The 5,549-nt window shown below is 44.5% G+C and overlaps 1 non-coding gene across 1 annotated transcript; it reads right to left on the bottom strand.

Moving 5' to 3' along the window:
• Positions 1–1,229: 1,229 nt before the first annotated feature.
• On the bottom strand, positions 1,230–1,360 carry LOC113457136. Its single transcript, XR_003377766.1, has one exon. It is a non-coding gene; the product is annotated as a small nucleolar RNA SNORA3/SNORA45 family (small nucleolar RNA).
• Between the last annotated feature and the right edge of the window lie 4,189 nt (positions 1,361–5,549).

Raw genomic sequence — 5,549 nt, 5'->3', positions numbered from 1 at the left:
TCTAGCAAATCTGAGGCCAGCTTGGGCTATATAAAACCCTATTAAAAATAAAAATAATAATAAAATAAAGAAGCTTCTTATTGCCATGATGGTGAAATCAGCAACGTTCTTAGAGGAACAGTAAGAAGTGGGGCACAGAGACATGCCTGTATAATTCCAGCACTCAGGATGTGGAGGCAGGAGGACTACCAGCCTTAGCTGCAGAGGCGCCATGTGCCAAAGATAACACACAAGGAGGGATAGCTGAAGCTGAAAGCAGAAAACTCTTTTCTTTCTTTCACTTTCTTTTTACTCCGGCTTTCTTTGCTACTCCTTCTTCTTTTTGGTTTTTCAAGACAGGGTTTCTCTGTGTAGTCTTGGCTGTCCTGGAACTCGCTTTGTAGACTAGACTGGCCTCGAACTCACTGTCTGGCCTGCCGCTGTCTCCCAAGTGCTGGGATTAAAGGCATGCCCCACCGTTGCCCAGCTTCTTTCTTCTTATTTTATTAATCACATTTATAAGCTAACATTTAATTAGTGTGTGAGTGTGAGTGAGTGAGTGTGCACACATGTGCATGCACAAATTAATTCTCTCCTTCCTGGGGTTTGATTTCAGATTGTTAGACTTGGCAAAAGCCACCTTAATTCACGGAGCCATTTCACCAGCCCCAGCTCTGTTGTAGTTTGTTAATTTGTTTTAAGTAGAGTATCCTGTAGCCCAGGCTGACTTCACAGTCATTAGATAGACAAAGATAGCCTTGATTGATCCTCCCGCCCCAACCTCCCAAGTGTGAGGATTACAGGAATACACCAGCACAACCCAACGTGGAAACCCGTTTTCTAACCACCGAGCCTCCCAAAATCATCCCCCTGCTTTAGTGAAATGTCTCCTTCTTCCAGCAGGGTTTCTCAAGAATTCAACAGTGGAGAAACACAGAGCTAAGCTCCGCTGAATTCATGAAAAGATGTTTATTTCTACCTTGTTTATTTGACTTGAAGGAGATCTTTTAGGTCTCATGTCAATCAGCATCCATGTCCACGTGTATTTAATTTGGTGTTTGCATGCATGCAGAGGAATCTATGCCATGCCATGATTCAGGCATAGAAATCAGAGGACAACTCTCAGGAGACGGCTCAGGCCTGCACCTTGTGTTCCAGGGACTGAACTCGGCTTCTCAGAAGTGCCTCTGAGTTGTCATTTCACGGACACTACTGTGCCTCTTGGATTTTTATTTTTTATTTTTATTTTTTTATGTTTGTGATCTGGATGCTAAGAGGGACACTGAAGGTCCGTGACAGTGAATCAGGACCAACAGCTTCTCTTTGAAAACTCTAGCAGCCCAGGACAAGCACCGTGTCAGGATGGGACTCTAGTCTCAGCAGAGATGTATGTATTACTTTAAAGACAGTCCAGCTGGGTGGTGGTGACTCACACCTTTAATCCCAGCATTCGGGAGGCAGAAGCAGGCTAGTTCCAGGACAGGCTCCAAAGCTATAGAGAAATTCTGTCTCAGGAAAAAAAAAAAAAGACAGTCCAGTGCACTTTCTTTTTGATGCTGTGTGCTGAACGGATAAATGATGTAGCAAAGTGTCCTTGAATGCTGTGTCAGTTCCATGGTAACAGACAGGCAGGCAGGCAGACAGACAACAAGTCTGTAGGTATCAGGGACACTAACTAAAATACTGAGGGCTGAGTGTGATGACTCTGGAGACTTGTCGAATTCTGTGTCTCATCAGTTCAAAGAACTCCCACTATGAGAAGGCTAGTTCCATGACTGGAGAGACGTGCAGTGGCTAAGACAGCTTGTTATCCTGCAGAGGTCCTGGGTTCTATTCCCAGCGTTTACGACTACACATAACCACCCCAACACCAGTTCCCAGGGATCCACCATCCTCCCCAGGCACTGTACAACCTATATGGTACACAGACACACATGCACACAAAACACTCAAAATAAAATAAAAAATTTCAAATCTCAAAAAAAAAAATAAAATTGAGCTGGGTGGTGGTGGTACATGTCTTTAATCCCAACATTCGGGAGGCAAAGGAAGGTATATTTCTTTGACTTAGAGGCCAGCCTGGGCTACAGAGTAAGCTCTAGAACAGCCAGGGCTACACAGAAAAACCTTGTCTCCAAAAATCAAAAATAAATAAACATAAATGAAAAATAAAATATAAGATTGAAAGAAAAGTAAAAAGTATTATTTTTTAATAAATATTTACCCAAGTTGTGTCTATAGGCCTGTTCCAGTGGGACCCCCACCCGCCCATCCACCTCCTCCACCACCCAGGGAAGCAGGTGAGATTTCAGAGACAGTGGCCTCAGCCTGCGGTTTCCAGGAGATCACCCCAGTAATGCCCTTGTTTGTTAATTCCAGAATACTTGAGAGGGGTCCTTCTTTTCTAACAGCTTCGTCATTTAATCCTACACTTCAAAACAAAACAAAGCCTTTACCATGTTCTTCCCCCGAAACTAACACTGAGGACATGTGTGGATCATAGACACGAGAACAAAAGACACCCCCACCCCGAAAGGAAATGCAGAAAGGATTATCTTTTTTCAAAGGTGCAATAATGAAATACTTTCCTTCCCCTGGACAGGCAATTTTATCAGGGTTCATGCAAGGGGAACAAGACTCCATTGTCTTGACTTAATTGGCATAATATCTCCCCCTCCTCCAAATGATCACTCAGAGAGCTGCAAACACCTTCTGTGTGCAGATGCAATCCTTTCAGGCCCTGAACCTTTCACCTGGCGAACACCCAAGCCCTTCCACAAGGCTCCACAAGGAAGACTTCTTGCTTTGGCCTGGCACAGCCTCTTCTGTGGAGTTGTGAGTACTGACTCACAGGGCTTGGGAGCCCCTTTCTGGCCCCATTGTCTTTATTCCCCCTACCCCATCCCCCTCAGCATGGGTATCAAACTGGCCAACAAGGCCAGGCAGTCCTTGGAAAAATGAAAATTGGAAAACTAGATGGGGTAAGCATTCCAGCTCTCCCCTGAGGCTCCACAGCTAGAGAGGGGACCTGTGGGCAGGGACTCACTGTGGGCAGGCACTCACTGAAGGAGAACTTTGTGACAAAAACCTCAACCAAAAAAAAAAAAAAAGAAAGAAAGAAAAAGAAAAGAAAGAAAAAGCCCAACCTTTTTGTCTCTTGGACAAAGAAAAAGAAAAGAAAGAAAAAGCCCAACCTTTTTGTCTCTTGGACTAGAAGAAAGGAAAGAGTTGAGCAATACCCAAGGAGTCCGCTGGCCAGAGCATGCATGACCTGCTTGAGCCACCTCTGCCATCCCTCTTCCTTATTGTTCTTGCCGGACACTGGCCAGCTGTCCCCTTAGCCTACTAAGTCTGCCTGGCTCCACCAGGACTCCACCAGGGCAGAACTGGGGTGGCCACAGCTCCTGTCTCCACCACCTTCTGAAAATGTGGAGGTGAATGTCCAGGGCAGCTCCTGCTGCTCCCTCTGGGAGGTTAGTTTTCAGGAAAAAAAAATTAAGAACAAAGAAAAGTGAAAGGGAGTGGGCTGGTGAGAAGTCCACATAATAGCAGGAACATTGGGGTGCCCAGATGTTTGAGGGGCAGTATGTCTTGTTGTGATGAATGGACTCATCTCACCTAACCCCAAACCATCTACTGAAGACTTAGCTCCAGTTAGACTACTGTCAACCTAGTAAGCTAATAAGTTCCAGGGTCAAGCTAAGGAGCTGTGAGGTCACCACTGCTCCTGTGAGTCATTTTACCACCGCACCCACCCACCAGCTCACTCCCCAAAAGGACTGAGATCTCTAGCAGCTTCTGCTCCAGGCCAGATCTCCTCTAGCCCCACTTGCCTATGGCTACACTTCAGCTGTGTCTCCGCAGCTCACTGGACTTACTAAGAAAAAACACACAGAGGAAGTCAGGCCTCCAGGTCAGATTGCTGTATCCCAAATGATAGCCCCAAGGGTTCAGCAGCAGAAAAGAGATGTCCATAATGTGTTCTTATGACATTTAGTTTGGAGTTAAATGGAAATGGGTTTTCATTGTGAGACAGGGGCCTAGAGCAGGGCTTCATTTCATGAGAACAGTCCAGTCTTCTGTTAGTGAGCTGGGAGAAAGGATAGTTTGGGCAAAGAAGTGAATTTCTCCTCGCTCAAGCCTGAGAAAAGCATTCACATCCACACCAGATGACACACTGGTTATAAGGGCAGAGAGGAAACTACCGGGTCTTCATGGCTTCTTAGGTCTGGCAATGAGCCATATAGGAGGTCTAATTTTCTCAGGAAGCAAAATCACTGAGTGAAAAGAATAATGAAGATTCAAAGGCAGCTGGGATAGACTGACCTTTAAAACAACATACACCGTTCACAGGCCTTTCCAGTTTCGTTTGCCCTTTTGATGTTTTGATTCTATCATTTTGTTTTGGTTTGTTTTTCTTTTTTTAAAATAGGGTGTGGCTTTTGGTTCAAGTTGGCCTGTGCTCAGGTAGACCTCATACTGGCAGAGTGTGCTACCGTTCCCGGCTCCATTGGCCTTTGAAAGTTCATTTCATAGCCGTGCCTGTAAAAGATACTAAATGCTTTCCCAAAACAACCCAGAAAAAAATAAAGCCAAGCTTTTGTATCCAAATGTTAAGTCCAACTGTGGAATGAAGACTCGAGAATAGATCAGTACCCAATTACCAAGTCCCCAGACCTGGCTCCCTGGGATCACACTTATTACGTTCCAAGATTTCAAGGCCAAGTTGCTTCTGCCAACGAGCAAACACGTTCAGCCATTCTAGATAACTGCTTATTAGATAGCTACCCACCAGGGATGGGGACACCTTGTGTTCATGTCCCAGTTAAGAATCATTTATATGTGTGCATTTTGTTTGTCTGTTTGTTCTGAGAGAGCATCTTGCTTTGTAGCTCTAGCTGGCCTGAAATTTGAAGCAAACCTCAAAAGTCAGCTCCCAGAGGCTCGGGATTACAGGTGAAGCCATGACTTCTGGCTTATAGATTCCCAGTTATTGCCATCTTCTATTACCAAGCAAACAAACAAAAACTTGAGCTCCCACTAGCAACACTAGTGATAGCAATAGTAAAGGCTGAACATGCCACCGTTCCATATTGACATGTTCCCACATGTCATTCTACCTCATGAAAGTGTATTTCATGTATAAAATGGTGTAAAATGCTGTATGAAATTACTTTCAAAGTAGAAGTTATATGTAAAGCACAAATTTGGATTTTTTTTTTTTTTTTTGGTTTTTTGAGACAGGGTTTCTCTGTAGCTTTGGAGTTTGTCCTGGAACTAGCTTTTGTAGACCAGGCTGGCCTCCAACTCACAGAGATCTGCCTACCTCTGTCTCCCAAGTGCTGGGATTAAAGGCATGCGCCACCACCATACAAAGTTGGATTTTGCACTGGGTTCCTTCCCAGAATATCTTACAATGTATGATAAGCCTTTCTTGAAAAATCCTGGCCCAATACAGGTTCCTATTTCACTTTCATAAATCGTGGTGGATTTATCTTCTTAGATAGTCTCTGCTTTTTCACTTTTTAAAAAATGGACCTTTCTTTCTCCTCCTCTTCCTCCTCCTCCTC

Source organism: Microtus ochrogaster, chromosome 18 (assembly GCF_000317375.1).
Source record: "Microtus ochrogaster isolate Prairie Vole_2 chromosome 18, MicOch1.0, whole genome shotgun sequence".
NCBI classification, from domain to species: domain Eukaryota; kingdom Metazoa; phylum Chordata; class Mammalia; order Rodentia; family Cricetidae; genus Microtus; species Microtus ochrogaster.
Note: the sequence above shows the minus strand (reverse complement) of the source record. Positions and strands in the feature narration are given on the sequence as shown.